The following is an 18,233-nucleotide window of genomic DNA, read 5'->3' on the forward strand; positions in this document are numbered from 1 at the left end:
ATCCTCTGCTTCATCTAGTCTGCTGGTACTTCCTTCTAGTGAATTCTTAATTTCAGTTGTTGTAGTCTTCACTTCTGACTGGTTCTTTTTTATGGTTTCTATGTCCTTTTTAAATACTTGCTCTCTCTTTGCTGAAGTTCCCACTAAGTTCCTTGAGTATCCTTATCACCATTGTTTTGAACTCTGTATCTGTAGGTTGTTTGCCTCCATTTTGTTTACTCCTTTTTCTGGAGTTTTCTCCTGTTCTTTCACTTGGGACATCTTTCTTTGTTTCCTCATTTTGGCTATCTCTCTGTGTTTGTTTCTATATATTAGGTAGATCTGCTGTGTCTTGTAGTCTTCTCAGGTGGCTTTATGCAATAGGTGCCCTATGGGGCTCAGTGGCACAGTCTCCCTGGTCACCTGCAGTGGGTGCTCCAGCAGGGTCCCTTGTGTGCCCTCCTGTTACAGTTGAGCATTGATTGCTATTATCATGTCAGTGGGTGGGAATGACCCTCAGGCTGATTGGCTGTGGGGTTTGGCCATGTCCAAAGCTTACAGGCTGCTGCACAGGCACAGAGGGCTGATCCCATGGAGAGAGATTTGCCCCAGCAGGCTCTGGTGCCTTGAGACCATCCTTTGGGTGTGCCACTTATGGGGATATTGGGTGGTGCTCTGCTGTGGTCTGAAGCCAACTTCCAAGTATGTTGGCTCTGAGGCCTCTTGGCAGGTGCAGGCCCAGGTCACCCATTTCCTCTAACCAGCTGGAGACTACCTGGTAGAAGCTACAAAATGATCTATGGTTGGTTGTTCCTTGTGCTGGACCTGGAGACATATGGATGAGCCCATAATGTGAACCAAGGATGTCTGCCACAAGTACCAGGCCTGGGGTAGCTCCACAAAAAGCCTAGGGCATCCCGAGGCCTGCTGCTGCCTGCCACCTGTCCATGAGTCTCAGCTACTGCTAGAGCCTTGTGTGATACATGAGTTGGTTGAGGCAGGGTCTCAAGGAGTCACCAGGGTAGGGTGAGTGGTGTTCGCCAGGTTAATGCTGATTCAGGTTTGGTGCCAGAGCTGAGTCTGGAGTTACTCAGCAAAAGTCTCAGAGTATCCTGAGGCCAGCTGCTGCCTGCCTAGGGCCTTTGAGCCCCCAAGAGTTGTCCAAGAAAAAGTGCAATGGGAGTGGGGCTGGTTGCCAGCCACAAAAGGCCTCTGGCGATGCATGAGTTGAGGTCCATTGTTTGCTGCTGAAAGAACCTCCTGCAGTATGTGGGGCAGAGCTGGCTGCCTTTTGCAGAAAGTGCCTCCAATGTGTGTGAATTGGGTGGGGCAGGGTCTCATGAGGTCACTAAGATAAAGCGAGCAGAGCTAACCAGGCCAATCAGATTCATATTTGGTCTGTGGGGGGAGGGCTGAACACAGGAAAAATGACACCCACCTGCCCACTGCATGGAAGGAGGATTCTACATGAGGAAAATGGTGGCTATGTCTCCAGTTCTCACCTGCCACACAACTCAGTCTCTCCCTGTGTGTCTCTGATATCACCTAAGTCATGTGCCTCCGCCAGAGCCCCAGGTGAGTGCCTTTAAGCGAGTGAGTCTGTTTGCGAGCCCTTTAAGAGGATATCTGGATTTCCCACCACCTTCCTTCTCACATAGATCGTCAGAATCCCTGCTGATTTTCACAGCCAAATGTGCAGGCTCCTCTTCCTGACTCCACTACTCTGGGCTGGGGAGCTCAGTGTGGGGCTGGGGTCCTTCACTCCTCTGGGAAGAATCCCCATGGCCGAGATATTCCTCCTGATTTTTAACTGCCACACATGGGTGTGGGACCAGTCAGTTCCACATCTCTGTCCCTTCTACCAGACTCGGTGTGGCTTTTTCTTTATATCCTTAGTTATAGGACGCCTGTTTAGCTAAACTTTGGATTGTTCTCCAGGTTGATTGTCCTATAAATTAGTTGTAATTTTAATGTTGTGGGAGGAGGCAAGCACAGTGTCTATCTACTCTGCCATCTTGGCCCCTCGTTCTTGTCTTGAAGATTTCTGAAGTGAAATCTACTGATAATATTATTGGGATCCTTTGTATGTGACAAGTTGCTTTTCTCTTGCTGATTTCAAGATTCTCTCTTTGTCTTTTGCTTTGGAAAATTTGATTATAATGTACCTTCATATGGGCCTCTGAATTTATCTTGCTTGGAGTTTATTGAGCTTCTTTCATCAAATTTGGGAGGTTTTTGGTCATTATTACTTCAAATAATCTCTCTACCCCTTCCTCTCTCTTCTACTTCTGGGACACCCACAATGTGTATGTTGATCAGCTTGAAGGTGTCATTTAGGCTCTGTTCACTTTTCTTCAATCTTTTTTCTGTCTGTTCCTCAGACTCAATAATTTCCTATTTTCAAAGTCATTGAGTTTCTCCTTTCTGTCAAATCTGATTTTTAATCACTCTAGTGAAATTTTCATTTCAGTGTTTGTCATGTTCAGTCCCAGATTATTTTGGGTTACTTTTTGTGTTTTTTTATCTATTGATATTTCCATTTTGTTCATACATCATTTTCTTGACATTGTCCATGTCTTCTCTTAGCTCTTGTGGTATTTTTAAGACAGTTGTTTTGGAGACTTTGTCTAATAAATTCACCATCTAGTCTTTCTCAGGGACAATTTCTGTTGATTTCCTTTTTTCCTTTGAATGGGCCACATTTTTGTTAATTGGTATGATTTGTAATTTTTGTTGTTGTTGAAAACTGGACATTTGAATCTTACAGTGGTAACTCTGGATATTCAATTTTCTTCCTTCCCCAGAGTTTGCTCTTTGTTGTGTTGTTGTTGGAGGGCGTCTCTATGCCAGGGGTCAGCATGAGGTATAAACTTAAGGCCTTCACAGGTCTTTTCTGAGCTTATGATTTTCCCTGGGTATGCACAGTGACTTTCTAAATTCTTCCATATGTGTTGTTTTTCAGCATCTGGGTCCTTAGATGTCTGGTTCCCAAAAGGAAAGAGAGACAGAGAGAGAGAGAGAGAGAGAGAGAGAGAGAGAGAGAGAGAGAAACAGAGAGAGAGAGAGAGAAATGGAAGGAGAAAAAAGGCTCTAGCCCTTCAAATCCCTCTTGAAGTCACTCCAGCCAGAGGGGAGAAGCTTGCTGTTCATCACTGTATCTTAATCTCCACAATCAGAAGTAGCAATCAGTGATCAGAGCCCAGATTCCTGTTAGTTGGAGAATAGGGTCCTTGGTTCCCAACGTGTCTCCCACAAGCTGTGTGTGAGCTGCTCCTGGAATGTGATCACAGCTGCATGTCATAGACTGGAAGTTGGAGGATAGGACACTCCCACTGTAACCCCACTGTACTGAGAGCTGAGATTGACCAAAATTAACGCTTTACTGCCCAAGTCATCTTGTGGAATTTGCAAACCTTCAGTAGTCTCTTGGTATACACTGAATTATGTTGTCGCAAAATTCATATGTTTAAGCCCCAACCTTTTTTGTAACTGTGTTTGGAGATAGGGTCTTTAGGGAGTAATTAATGTTAAATGAGGTAATAAGGGTATGGCCCTAATCCAGTTGGACAGGTGTCCTTATAAGAAGAGACAAACAACACCAGAGCACGTTCTCTCTCTCTCTCTCTCTCTCTCTCTCTCTCTCTCTCTCTCTCTCTCTCTCTCTCTCTCTCCACAAAGAAAAGGCCATGTGAGAACACAGCAAGAAGACAACCATTTATAAGCCAGGAAGAGAGGGCTCATCAAAAACCAAATCTGGTGGCACCTGGTTCAGAAAATAAGTTACTGTTGGTTAAGCCACCAAATATGTGGTAGTCTCTGATAGCAGCCCAAGCTAATACATCCCTGGAGAATTAAACTAGTTCCATCAGATAGATTTTGCCAACGCAGTTGTTGTCTAGGTGGGAAACAGACTTCCGATGCTTCCCTCACTGCCATCTCCCCTCCAGTTCCCTAGAGAAGACTTCAATGGAACAAGAAAATTGCTGTTTGTGTCCAGTGAGAAACTAGGTCATCCAGGGCCCACTCTGTCAGTTTTCTGATTCCATACAGTTTACACCTTTCATTGCCTTTGAGCCATTTTATAACTAAATTGTAGATAACTGCAGCAAAGCAAATCATTCTGGTTGCTAGACATGCAAATAAATTCTGCCTAGTGAACGACAATTGATTTCCCTCACCACCCCTACCTCCCTCTATATGTCTTAGGGTTATTGTATGTTACAGCTCAAGATTTTCCCTTTATAAAACATATATTTATCCATTATAAATTAGACCTATCATTCACTGACTTATTTGAAAATAAATTTAAACACTTTTCTTAAAAATATTTTGCCTAAAGATTTTGTTTTGGAATAGCTTTATTTTCTTTGTTTCGTATGCCAGAGAAACAACCGGTTTTTTTCATCACATGCATTATTCTTATTATGAACTCTCATCACACTTTCTATACTTAAAAATTATCAGTAACAAGTTAACGATAGTCATTAAGTCTTTGTCATGTACAGATAGTTTTTGTTATATCCTGAGGCTTGCCTGAGGTTCTGTGATAAAGTATAGATTACTGATTGTGTTTTCAACAAAGACCATCTCAGTGACTAGTGGAAAAGAAGTGTCCCCAGTAATTTAAATTACTGGCACTTCAAAGAACAGACACTTGAGTACAGGCTTTTGGGCTGACATGACTTAGACAACTTATAGACTCTGCCAAGAGGCTGAGTCAGGACTTTTGGAATTTTTTAGCTGACACACATTTGACTTCATGAGACTGCAAGCCCAAGGTCCAGCAGAACAGGAATGATTTCATAGGACTGAGGGAATTAATGCGGGAACTATTATTGTGGCTGCCTGTATAGTGTATTGTGGATTTGCTTTAATGTTCTATTTTCTGGGTATACAGAATTCTCTTTTTCTTTCTTCTTAAGCTGTCCATAATCCGCAGCAATTTAGTAATTCCATTTTTATAAAGTGAAATAAAATATTTTAAAATGATGTTTTCACTGATCTCACAGAATTCAGAAATACAGTTATTTGCATGGGCTCAGTAAGAAATTGTCTTCCTTTGCAACAGGATATAATGAAATAAATTGATGGTACAACCAAAGCTTAACTGGAGTGTTACATTTGGAGATAATGCTCACTAAATCAGGTATGACAAGCCACTTTAAGGAATAAAGCTTGTTCATACTTTTGAAGACAATGTCTATAAAATCCTTCCAGGAACACTGGCCTGGTGGTTGGTTTACAAGAGCCCAGCCACCCGGGTGGAATGCAAGGTCACTTCCTGGCAGTCCAGGAGCCTTAGGACATCTGGGAGACCTCCAGAAAAGAAGAATTCACCCAAATTTATAGGACCACAGGGGAAAGCTGAGGGAGAGAGTCAGCTGGGCTTGATTTCTGAGCCTCAGGATGGCAGATAACTGAAGCTATTAAAATCTGGTCTGATCCCTTATGCAAACTGCAGACAGAAGGCTATTGCATGGCTGGCTCTAGGTGTTGCAAAGCACCCAAGGAGGCCAGTGGTGTACTGAGCACTCTTGCTGTACAGAGAAAGTACCCAAGGGGAACCTGATGAAAGTCATGTTTTGTGGTCAAGAATAATCTTTCTTTGAGATTAATAAGATTGCAAAGGAGAGACACTATCAGGAAAAAGAAATGTGAAAGTATTTGAAATTCACCTAAAGTATTCCTGGGTGTTCTCAGCAGAAAACAAGTTTCATGCACACCCTCCTGAGTTATCTGCTTCTGTGGGATTGGCGCCTATCAGTGTCTCTGAGCTGTTTTACAGCTAGACAAGTTGTAGGTAACAGAGCAACGCAAATAATGCTTGTCTGTAAACATGCAAATAAGCTCTGACAGGGGGATGACTGACTTCTACTCCCATGGAAAAAGGTGGTTTTGTGTCTATTTGAGTTGTAAATTAATTTCACTAACTGTATTTCTGGTCCTGTAACTAGTGTAGCATCTTACTTACTCCCCAGTGAGTTAAGTAAAATCTTTGAACTGTGTTTGTTTTGTATTTGTCAATAGTAGTACATTTAAGAAACACCAGGCTGGCCAGGTAACTCAAGCCGTTGGAGCTCCATGCTCCTAACTCCGAAGGCTGCCGGTTCGATTCCCACATGGGCCAGTGGGCTCTCAACCACAAGGTTGTGGGTTCAACTCCCACAAAGGATGGTGGGCTCCGCCCCCTGCAACCGGCAACTGGACATGGAGCTAAGCTGCGCCCTCCACAACTAAGATTGAAAGGAGAACAACTTGACTTGGAAAAAAGTCCTGGAAGTACACGCTGTTCCCCAATAAAATCCTGATCCCCTTTCCCAATAAAAATCTTTAAAAAAGAAAAGAAACACCGCTCTACTATTGTTTAGTCAACATTCCATAAGCATTTGAGATATGCCACCCTGGGAAACTAGCCCACCGCTTTCCACCCAAGGGGCCCAGCATTTGGAAAGAAAATGAACCAAGTTGATGTGCAGTGTTTACATCTACAATGGATCCAGGAGCACTGAGGAGTGTGAGAGTGTGTGTCTGAGGGGACAGACCAGAAATGAGCTTGTCCCCACAGCCACTGGAGCGTGGCATGTCAGTGGTTCCACAGGCAACTTAGCATGCCTACACCCTTTCTTGTGAGAGGCTTTGGCTGCTGTGCCATTGGCAAGGACATCTTTGGGGCTGCTCACTGACTGGTGCCCAGGGACGTGGGCCATGATGATGGTTCATTTTGTGTCCACTTGACTAGGCTGTAGGTGTAACGGTGAAATTCAGGAAATCATTAACACAGTTAGATTTAGCTAACTTGCCGTTTGACTCACCGCGTAGCTTGCTATCTAGCCACCTGTAATTAGACATAGTTAGTTTGCAGTTTGATTCATCCTGATACTCAGCTGTTTTCTTTGTTTCTCCCCTCACTGATTAACTTAAGAGCTCTTTTTGTTCCCTTTTTTCAAGGCTACCCATACCTCGTTTAATCAATAGAATCCTAACCTGAAAAGAGCAATTTTGCAATCCTCAGGCGCCCAGATGCTAGAATCCAATGTACAACTCCCTTGCAGTTTTTACTGGTGACGCACTGAAGTCCCAGGCCGAGCTGGGCGAATCCGAGTCCAGAGTCCGGAGATAACATCATCTTCAAACAGACCAGACCCCAGGAAGGATGTCAGCCCTCAAACCTACCTAAACATCTGCCCCTTTCCTATATAAGAAAAAGCTAACCTGAAGTTAGGTGCAGCTGTCCACTCTGAGACTCTACGCAGGCAACACCCCTGCTAATGTTTCTCTCCTTACTATCCGGGGCAGCTGTCATCTTTGGACACTGCCATGGGCATTCTCTCTCTGCCCTAACTTTAATAAAACCTTACTTTGCTTTTTCACTGTTCTGAATCTGTGAATTCTTTCACCTTCTGCGAACAAGCAGGGATTAATTCTACGCCAGGATAATAGGGACCCAGACATTTGGTCAGACTTTATTCTGGGTGTGTCTGCAAGGTTGTTTTTAGATGAAACTAGCACTTGGATCAGTGGCTGAGGAAGCAGACGGCCCTCCCATATGGGTGGGCCTCATGCCATCAGGTGAAGCTTGAATAGGACAAAATGGCTGACACTTCTGCCGCTAAGAGGGACTCCTCCTGCCTGACTGGTTTGGGTGGGGCCATCAGTTTTTTCCTGTCTTTGGGCTCAAACTGAAACAGCACCTCGAGCCTGCCAGCTTTTGGACTGGGGCTACACTGTTGACTCCTGGGCCTCCAGCTTGTCAGCCTCCATGTTTGTGTGGCCAGCTCCTGAGGACAAACCTCTTTTTATATGTACCATCCTGGTGGGCCTAACTGACTCCCTCTTCTCTCTCCTTCCAGTGCCAGAAAAAAAATAGTCTCTGGGGCTCTTCCACGTGACACCATTTTTTCCTGAATCTCTGTAGAATAAACTTGACTCCCAAGTTCCTTATCACTAAAACAAGCTCATCACCCAGGTTTCAGCATGCTTTTTATAATCCATACACACTGCAGTGACGATGGGCCAAGCTGCAGGACACCTAAAATGAACAACTCTGGCTCCCACACTTTATTCAGACTGGTTCTGGATCTTGGCTAAACTGTGTTTCAGCTCACCCATTCAGTGTCTTGTCACTCTAGGTTCTTTCTAGGAAGTCCTGCCCAATACAAGCTCTGCTAGATTCAGCTGGTCCCTCCTGCTGCGTCGGGGTGATGCTCAGCCCTGCCCGGCATCTGTTTGTGGATGTCTGACTGTGGCCCCGGCCACCTCTCCATGCCAGGCTGCTCTGGGGACCTGCTCCTGCCCACTGTGTGCCCCAGCATGCTCCCTCTTAGGGTGAATTGGCCTGCTTTCTCTCTCTTGTTAAGACCTGGTGGTCCTCAGAAGAATGGTCCCTGAAAGATGTCCATATCCTCCTCCTGAATTCTGTGACGGTGTAGGTTACATGGCAAAGGGGGATTAAGGTGGCAAATGGATTAAGATTGCAGTCAGCTCATTGTCAGATAGGGAGACTTTCCAGGATTGTCCTGGTGGGCCCACCATAATCACAAGAGTCCTGAACTGTGGAAGCTGGAGGGAGAAGAGGATGTGAGAGTGACACAGTGATGTGATGTGACCAGGATGAGGTCTGAAGCCACTGGCTTTGAAGACAGAGGATGGGGCCACCAGCTGAGGAATGTGGCAGCCTCTGCCAATGGGAAGGGTGGTGACACGGACCTTCCCTGGAACCTCAGAGTAGACACAGCCTGCCGCCAGCTAGCTTCAGTCCCACGATACCCATTTCCGACTTCAGATCTCTAGAACTATAAGATAGTGAATTTGTGTGGTTCTAAGCCACTAAATGGTGGTGATTTGTGACAACAGCAATAGGAACATATTGCAGAAACCCCCTTCTGAAATGGTACTCTCTGGAGGCCACCGGCCCAGTCCTTGACCTTGACCTACCCCAGCCCCTGTTGCAGTGGGCTCCCATTGGAAGCCATCCTTCCCTGATGGATGGCCCACACTGCTCAGCTTCTGTTCTCCTGCCTGAGGGATTTCCTTTTCTGAGCTCAGGGTCAGGAACGCCAGCCTCATGGGTGGGGCCAGAGCACTGTGCTTAGAGGGCCCCACCCTTGGAGCCAAAAACTCTGCAATTGCTATCTAGGAATTGTCAATAATTCCATGCTTGAACTTGTGCTTTGCAAATGAAGCCCGATAGGACACTGGTGCTCAGAGGCTGGGCACGGGCTCTGGAAGGTGCGGCCATGTGTGGGTCTGTGTGGCGCAGTGCCCGCCTCTATCTGGCAGAGCCTTAGCTGGTTTGGTGGTCACTTGGGGGTGGGGAGTGAGCAGGTCATATAGCCATGGTCCAGGTACCTGACAAGTCCTGCTCTGGAGGCTGCAGTGCCCTTGGGGTCACCTGTCTGCAGCAGTTGGGGTGTTGGGTCTGAGGGAAGCCAATGTGTCTGCTAGACATCCCTGCTCCCAGCAGGGCCTGGCACTTCTGCCCACTGTCTGTAGTGGGAGCTGGCATGTGAGTAGCAGAGTGCAAGGCGGGGCCCTGTGAAGGACTGCACTGACCCTGTGAGTGCCCTGGCTGAGGGTGCAGCACATTCAATGGCAAATAAAAACATGAGACCATGCGAGGAAGGAAAAAGCTTTGTACAGCTGCCCTCCTTATCCATGGGGACACGTTCCAAGACCCCCGGTCTTGGATTCCTGACTGCAGATAGTACCAAACCTTATGTAGACTATGCTTTTTCCTCTAATACATAATTATGATTAATTTAATTTGTAAATTAGGCACAGTAAGAGATTAACAACAATAATAATAAAGTAGAACATTATACCATAATAAATGTTGTGGGAATGGGGTCTCTCTGTCTCAGAGTAAGTATCTTATTGTCCTGTCCATACAGTGTGGAGACGCTGGACAAAGGGATGATTCATGTCCCAGACGGGACGGACTGAGATTTCATCGCACTACTGAGAATGGCGTGCAATTTGAAACTTATGAATTGTGTATTTCTGGAATTTTCCATTTAATATTTTTGGATTAAGGTTGACCGAGGGTAACTGAAACCGCAGAAAGTGAAACCTCGGCTGAGGGGGAAGACTAGTTATAGTACTCTTAGTGGCACTTTATCCTGCCTTTTAAGCAAGGGGCCCTACAGTTTTCTTTGGCTCTGGGCAACTAACAAAGACCATCCTGGCGGTCATGCATGTGCTGGGCTGCCCCTTGCCTGGGAGCAGGAGTGTCTGTGTGTCTCACCAGCCCCTCCCCGCTTCTCTTCCATAACCCACTGGTTACAGAGTGACTGTCTGTCCTACAGGGACACGAAGGAGGAAAGCTGCATGGGCCACTAACAGTAACGGTGTTCCCAGGGAGGGTGGCTTGGGCGGGCCGAGAAGATGGACCAAGGGGTTAGTGTGAGCCCGTAAATCAGCACGGCTTATCCTTGTGAGTGACAGGAAAGAAGGAGACTCCAGAAAATAATGGTCTGTAGAGACAATGTCAGCTAGCTTGTCAGTCTTTATTGTTGTTTCTAGAAATCTCCAAATACAATTTGAATCGTTAATTTGAACTTAAGTATTACATATTCTGTTTTGAATCTAATCAAGCTGTGAGCAGTGTTCAGTGGAGTAAAAATGTTGAAAACTGCTGATAGTTAAATGTCTAGACCGGGCCCTCCAGACTCCTCCTCGGTCCCATTTCGGATCAGCTGGGAGGGACATGAGGAGTTATATGGAGACTCCAGTGACCACCGGCCAGAGGGTGGCTGTGTCACACCAAGGACCAGGGACGCTCTGCTTCTGTCTCTTTAATACAATGCGGGCGTCATTGAATAAAGGGGATCAGAGAGGCTACTGTGTCCTCTGCAGTGGACCCCCCACTTAGGCGTGTGTGTGGGGAGAAGGTTGTGCCCAGGACCAGGCTTTGTGTGGGGCAACGAGGTAAGTAGACCCTGGCTTAGATCACCGCGTGTGCGCACAGCCCTCGCTCATAGCGCTCTCCCAGTTTGTCGGATCTCCTTTGGCCCGTGAAGCAGGGACGCTATTGCTGCCCTTTTCTTCCTTTTCAAGAATCTGAAAAGGAAGAAATGTATGCAGAGGGGCATTTTTGTGCAGAAGAGAACAGGTGTGTCCTGGCTGCTGGTCGGAAAAGGCCCCATCTGACTAACTCTGCTCACCACACCCGTACCTTCCATCCACAGGTGTGTCGCGCGCGGGCTCCGTGCTCCATGGCTTACACCGCTTCCTCCTGCGATCCGAGTGGGGCTGTGTGATACTGCAGCAGCCAACAGCAAGAACCACAGAAGCCGAAGCAAGCAGCTTGGACTTAGTGCGTTACCTTCTTCGCCTGTCTAGGTTGGTGAGGCAGAGTGGTCAGCTCAGTTCTGGATCAGTACATCGGTCATTGGGGCCGGCTGCACAGGCGGAGTGCCCCAACACCCGTCCTGCAGCCACAGCACCTGGACTGAGCCCTGCCTGTCCGCTCCCGCGGGGCCTGTGCCTCCAGGTGTTCCCTGCCCCATGGTCCTGGGAGGCCACCTGTCCTAACACAACGTCTACAATCACTAGCGTCAAAACAGATCCCAAGGTGCAGGTGTGTGTGTGGGGTGGGGGGGTGCGTTTGAGGAGGACTCTGCAGAGGAGAGAGAATAAATGCAAGTGTGGCTGTTGCCTGATGGGTCTGAGAGCTGACCCTGGTTTAAGACCTGGTGCTGTCAGCGTGGTTAAGAAGGCATGGGTGGCATTCACCTCCAGTTAATCTCCAGTGCACCCTTCTTGGTGTCATGCTTTACTTGCAAAGAGCAGTCTCTCTGGCTCAGCTCTGCCCTTTCTGACCCAGGTCCTGTGTCTACAGGCCTGCCAGAGTGAGGAAGCCCAATTCTCCTCTGTGGAGGCAGTGGCTGTGGAAACTAGGCGGAGAGTGGATTTGTGGGCACGGAGGTAATGTCAGAGCCAGGCTACAGCTTAGAGGGGCACTGTCCAGTTAGTTAAGTACTCATTTAAATTTTAATTCATTAACGTAATAAAAAATCAGGTCCTCTGTTGCACTAGCCGCCTCTGAAGTCACATGTGACAAGGGGTTACCTCACTGGCCAGCACAGATCTGGGATATTTCACTCACCACAGAAAGTTATGTTGGACGGTGCTGCCTCATGGACCAGGTGAGGAAACTGAGGCACGGTGGACCAGGACTTGGGCTCCAGGCTCAGTGCCCCGATCAGTTTAGACAGCAGTGAACCATGAGTTCCCCCCAGTTTTGGAGGGAAAAATTCTCTAAATCCTTCAGGTGATTTTCCTGAAAGCCAGTGGAGCAAGGAAGCTATTTGTTTATTTTGACTTAGTCTTTTTCTGTTTGTTTTTTAAGGAGGAAGAGAGTTAATGTCTGAGGTCATAGATCGGGTCCAGAGGGTCCCACACCTGGGTCTGTAAAGGGCCTGGTCAGGGGGCCTGGGCAGAGGGTCTGAGCCCAAGTGAGCCCAGGGCTTTGACTAGCAGTGGTTGTCACCTGGCAGCCAGCATGCTCTCTGCTAGGTCCCGCCATCCTGTTGGTCATCACCCAGACACCCATTGCCCTTCCCTGGCATGTGCAGTCACGGCCCCCAGGAGGAGTCCTCCGACAAGGGTGCACAGCCTACCTACCCCAGCCCTCCCAGAATTTGTCCCTGGATGTCAGGATCTCAGAGAAAACACGGCTATACATTGTCTAAATACTGGGATAGACAGAAAAAGTGCCATGGGCCAGCTGTCCAGGCATTGGAGGGCAAAGACAAATAAGACCGCGCTTCTCTCCAGGGCTTCATCTGCTAACAGGAGAGAGGAATGTGAGTAGACAGCGCTCCCAGGACAGGGCTGTGTTCACTCACCATCCATTCTTTCCTCTATGCACAGGCAACTTGTGAGCTCCTGTGTGCCCAGCACTATTCTAGAGCCTGGGCCTTTAATTCCGAGTAAGACCCGCTTCCTTCTTTAAGCAGCTTACATCTAAGGGAAGCAGACATCATCCAAGCAATTGCCCCCAGTGCCAGGGCTGGGGCAGCATGGAGGCATCTAACTGGTTTGTGGGGCTCCGATGTGCACAGGACACAGTGATGGCTCCCTGGGGGGGCCCAAGAGGTGGCTGTGTGGCTGGCAGGGGAGTTCTGCTTGCCAAAGGAGACCATACACGCTCCCCAGGCTGAGCTCGAGAACCCCTTAAAAATTCTGAGATCTCAAACTATGTTTTATTTGTCTGGTTCGTTGGTTTTTCTTGACAACACTCACCGGTACTTAGCATGTGACAGACACTGTGCCAAGAGCTCCATTTGTTGTCATAAGCTGCCCTGAAAGGTCAGCTTTACCATAATGCTTTTAACTTTTTTTTTAACAGATTGAGAAACTGAGGCTCAGAGAGTAATGGCACTTCCTGCCTATCTCACAGGGGTGTTGTGGGAAGTGAAGACAAGAGTGGTGACAGGGATTTGGCCTCCTTAACCAGAGCTCTTAGGTACTGAGGTGGCCTGGAGGGATGAAGTCCCCGAGCAGAGCAGGCCTACGTGACCGTGCCCCTGTCACAGGCCGCTGTTGGGGCAGGAGGCAGTGAAGCCACTAGAGGAAGACGCTGCTGAGGGTTCTGGACCTGAGGAAGGAGGGCCGGGAGCAGAGCTGCCAGACATGGCCAGGATGGGGAGGAGCTGCCAGCTGCCCCCTCCCCGCTCCAGGCATGTTTGTGGAGAGCTTGCCTGCAAAGGCTTCCCCTTGGGGCACCCAGCATACCTGAGCCCAAGGCCCAGGTCTCACGACCAGCACAGGGGATTCTGCGGAGTTGGTGATATTTTAGAAAAGGCTCAGAATGGAGATGACTTCTCTCTGTCCTACTCCAGACACCACTTGCAAATTCCAGTGGGCAATTAGAAAAAACATCAAGATTAGAAGAGTGCTACCTTTCCCACATTTCCTTGGTAAAAGCTCTCTGGGATTTTTACAGGGAGGTGGTGGGAACATAACAAGTCCCCTCATCTCACACTTTAAAGTTGAGGAAACTAATGCCCCAAAGTCTGAGGACCTTGCGTGGAGTACAGTGTCCTCAGGGGCTGCACACACACACACACACACACACACACACACACACACACATTTCAGTACTGGTGTCCGCTAAAGAAAAGGAAAGGGGACCCCAGTTATGTAGTTAAGTCACCTTTTCCACTCGTTCATGTGCACCATCTGTAACCCAAATGGTTTGGGGGCAAGTATTTCACCAAGGAAAGAGCAGGAGGAGCCCATGAAAAGTAGAGGAGGTGAGACCCCACCACACAATTACACCAAAATCTGTGCAAACATTTGGGAGCCTGGCTGCTCCTTGCAGGACACTCCAGGTGTTTGTATTCACCCAGCGCTGGAATTGTGACAGATGATTTTGCCGGCAGGGTCTCAACAACATTTTGAGTGGTCTTGTAAAGGAAAGCAAATATTTAAGGCTTCCTCCTTCTGTCTCCGGTCTGTTTATGTGGAGGGGAGGTGTGGGCAGCCCCGGCATGCACTGCGAGCCCCCGCTTACTGCTGGCTGGGTGCTGGACTCACCCAGGCCCGGCCAGCAGGGAGCAAGATTGCTTCGAGGCCACAGCACTGGGGGACATCTGTAAAGTCACGTACAGCCTAGATGTCTTCCTCAGCACCTGCTTAGTCGAGCAGCATTTAGCAGAGGGCACAAATGGATCCATTCTGCTGTCTAAGGACACTTGGATGATTGCACATAAGCGGTTTTCATGTTTGTGTCCTGTGCACCTTGAGAGAGCAAAGCTGACCAGTTAGTTATACGTCCATGTTATCAGTTCACATGTATGGCCATCACCATAAACAACGTCTGTGGAGCACTCACGGGGGTTCAGTTAGCTCCTGGACAATGACACAGCACTCTTAGGAAACTATGATGTTACCTGCAAGGGGATTAAAGACTGTGCCGGCTGTGATGACAGCGTGTATAAGGTTTTACAAGGGACAAAGTTCTCACAACACGTGATCTTCACCAAACACTGTGAAGTTCAGTGTCCTGCACGCAGGCATTCAGTGGTTAGAGCAGCTGTGATAGGGCCACCAGACCACAGGCTTCGGCCTGCTCTCTCCCCTGGGCAGCGATGTCCTCGGCACAGGACTGGGGTGTGGGGGCATAGAAGGGGACCCTGATAGCAGAGGCCATGCTGTGCATTAATTGGGGCTCGTGGTTTCTATGGTGTGGAGATGGGCGAGTGTGGGGCAGGGGTGAGGGGAGGACGGTGTGCAGGCTGCGTCACAGAGGGGGCGTCACCGCCAGGCGGAAGCCATCGGAGCAGGGCTGAGGTCTGCCCAAGAATGTGGCTTCTTCAGGGAGAGTGACGCTGCTGGGTCCCTTGCCGGGCTGTACCAGTGGGTTTGGTAGGGCACATACAGCAGGGGCCAGCGGCACCAGGGTGACAGTAAATGCTGAGCACTTGCAGTGTCTGGGATGCTGGCTACACCTCACCTCACGTGTTCTTCATAGACACTTTTATTCCCCCAGTTCTGCCTCTGAGGGGACAGAGGGTCAGAGTGGTTGAAACCATGTTTGAGGCCACACAGACGGTAAATCAGTCAGGCTCCAACCCCATCTGCTGCCTCTGAAGCCGGAGTGCCTACCCGGTCTGCAGGCTGTCCCCATAGTCCTGCACTTGGGGAAGGGCACGAGGCTAGAGGGAGCTCACAGCTGAGAGATGGAAACAGAACTAAGGATTGAGGCTGAAACCTAGGTACACTGAGACCCTAACCCTGGGAAGTCATTTATAACCTGTCAAGTGGTGACAATGTGCTCTTGTAAGCAGCACGAAGGGAAAGGACTTGGATCTCAGTGGTGTCATCTGTATCAGTTTCCTCACCTGTAAAATGGGATAATGACATACCTTTTTTATGGTATTATAAAGATAAAGCCATAGTATATCTTAAAGTATCCTGTAAACTGCAAACTGACAAGCAGTTGTAGTTTTTTTTTTTATTTTAACACTTGAAATTTAATTTCAGTATTTGATATCATTTTAAATGTTTCATATTTAACAAGAGGTTTATGGGACCTCCTGCTACTATCAAACAACAAGAACAAAAAATAAAATTTAAAAAACAAATCCGAAGCCCAAAAAACCAAAAACCATAAAATGACAAGTATGGCGGGATGTGGGGAAATTGGAACCCTGATGTTTTGCTTGTGGGGATGTATCTGGAACGGCCACTGTGGAAAACAGTACGGCAGTTCCTCAGAGAATTAAACCTAGAACTGCCTTATAATCCAGCAATTCCATCTCTGGGTATTTACTCAAAAGAACTGAAAGTAGGATCTGGAGATATTCGTCCAGCCATGTTAATAGCAGCATTATTCACAGCAGCTAAAAAGTAGATGCCACCCACCGCTGGATGAATGGATAAGTGAAATGTAATGTTACTCACCTTAGAAAGGAAGGACACTCTGACACCAGCTACAGCATGGATGGACCTGGAGGACATGATGCTCAGTGACGCAAGCCAGTACCGAAAGGACAAACACTGTGATCCCACTCAGATGAGGCCCCTAGAGGAGTCACATTCATAAAGACAGAGAGTAAAAGGTGGGGGCCAGGGCCTGGGGGGACAGGGGGTTAGTGTGTAATGGGGACAGAGTGTCAGCTTTACAAGATGGAGAATTCTGTAGGTGGACAGTGGGGAAGGTGGCACGACAGTGTTAGTGTGCTAATGCCACTGAGCTGTACACTTAAACGTGGTTAAAACTCTAAGTTTTATGCTATCTGTATTTTACCTTAATTAACAAAAAAGCGGCTGCTGAGAGTCATGGTGGAGACTCACAGAGAAGACATGCAAAGGCACCTTGCCTTTGGAGGTGTCAGAGTCAGCAACTGGGGGCTGCCAGGCACTCAACGACCCCTCAGAGGCCAGACCATTTCCTCTGACGGGTTGTGGTCACTGCCGTGTTGTCACAGGGACTGCTGGGCCCTGAGAGCCACTGGGAGTCAGGGACATCCTGCGCTTGGCGAGGTGCTCGTCTAAGTGTGGGACTGTCCCACGCCTGCTATGTGCCTAAAAAAAACTGTCAAGCTCAATTGCTTCCTTTTTGCTCTGGGGAGGGCCGCTGTGTGCGGCATCCAGTGAGTCATTGAGCTGGTCCAGAAACCGCCAGAGGTTGTGCTCTTTTAAAGAACACTTTGTGTGTAAAAGGCCACTTGGGGGCAGAAATCTGCGTTGTGTGCATGTTTCAGGCTCAAAGCTGGTGCTCTGGGCATTTGGGGGGACAGGAGGGCTTCAGGGAGCTCCTCAGATGTGTGTCCTGATGGAGGAAGGCTGCCCCGCTGTCACCTCAGCCCCTGGTGTGGGGACAAAGGGCAGCAGGTGCATGGTTGGCTGGGAGCTCTGGCCCGTCAGGTGGTGGGGACATGGCTGCTGCTGTCAGAGGGAACAGGTTTGTGGGGGTGGCAGGCTGAGGCAGTAAGCAGATGAAAAGCCCCTTGAGCAAAGTATCCAGGGTCTCTCTCAAGACAGGCCCTTTGAGGAGTGACTTGGTCCACACCAGGCTCTGCTCCTCTTTTCAGGAAGCTCAAGTCCCCTTTCTCAGAGCATGGCCATAAGGACTGCTCACCTCAGGGCTCCTGAAAGCAGCTTTGCTGAAGCACATATTGTGATCAGGGACTTCTGTGGCTACTCCCATTAGAAGTGGCCTTGGCGTTGGGCCATGCCCTTTCTGCAGGGCCTTGCTGGCCTGGCCCCTCTGACGCGGAGGATGGAGTTTGGGGGGGAGAATGAGTAGCCCAGGGAGAACCAGAGAGTGGGCAGGTGGGCAGTGAGCAAGAAGACTGTCTGGGGACTGAAGGACATGGTCCCTGGATTCCTCTGCAGAGCTGTCCAATTCACTGTACACGCTGAGGTCACTGAGCTGCGGGTTCTGCACTGCCCAGCAAGCGGACAGCAGGTGGGAGGGCACACAGGAGCATGAATCGGCTCACAGAGGAATTCTCCCAGGAAGGCAGGAGTGATGTGAACAGAAATAAAGGAAAATAGGGGAGTACACACAGGAGCTCCTCTTCCCAGAGAAGACCTGACCACTGAACAGGGATTTGAAGGTCCTGACACAGAACTGACTTCATCCCCAGACCATTCTAGGGGGCTCCTCCAATCGCCTTTACACTTGGGAGCAGTGAGGCTGGATGGGGGCTGGGACCAGCCTTGCCCTGTGGGTCCAGGCCCCATGGCAGGTGGGAATGTGAGTAAGGGCTCCAGACCCCAAGAGGCTGGGGTGATGGGGA

At 48.6% G+C, this 18,233-nt stretch overlaps 1 long non-coding RNA gene across 2 annotated transcripts in view; it reads left to right on the forward strand.

Moving 5' to 3' along the window:
• LOC109459874 (uncharacterized) overlaps positions 1-15,171 on the forward strand; it is a 79,908-nt gene extending 64,737 nt beyond the window's left edge. For both annotated transcript variants that reach the window (XR_016021525.1, XR_016021527.1), the window contains exon 4: positions 11,166-15,171. This is a non-coding gene — a long non-coding RNA (uncharacterized LOC109459874). The remainder of the gene's footprint in view (positions 1-11,165) is intronic.
• Positions 15,172-18,233: the final 3,062 nt, after the last annotated feature.

Source organism: Rhinolophus sinicus, chromosome 6 (genome assembly GCF_057876585.1).
Source record: "Rhinolophus sinicus isolate RSI-liver-muscle chromosome 6, RSI-T2T, whole genome shotgun sequence".
In the NCBI taxonomy this organism is placed as follows: domain Eukaryota; kingdom Metazoa; phylum Chordata; class Mammalia; order Chiroptera; family Rhinolophidae; genus Rhinolophus; species Rhinolophus sinicus.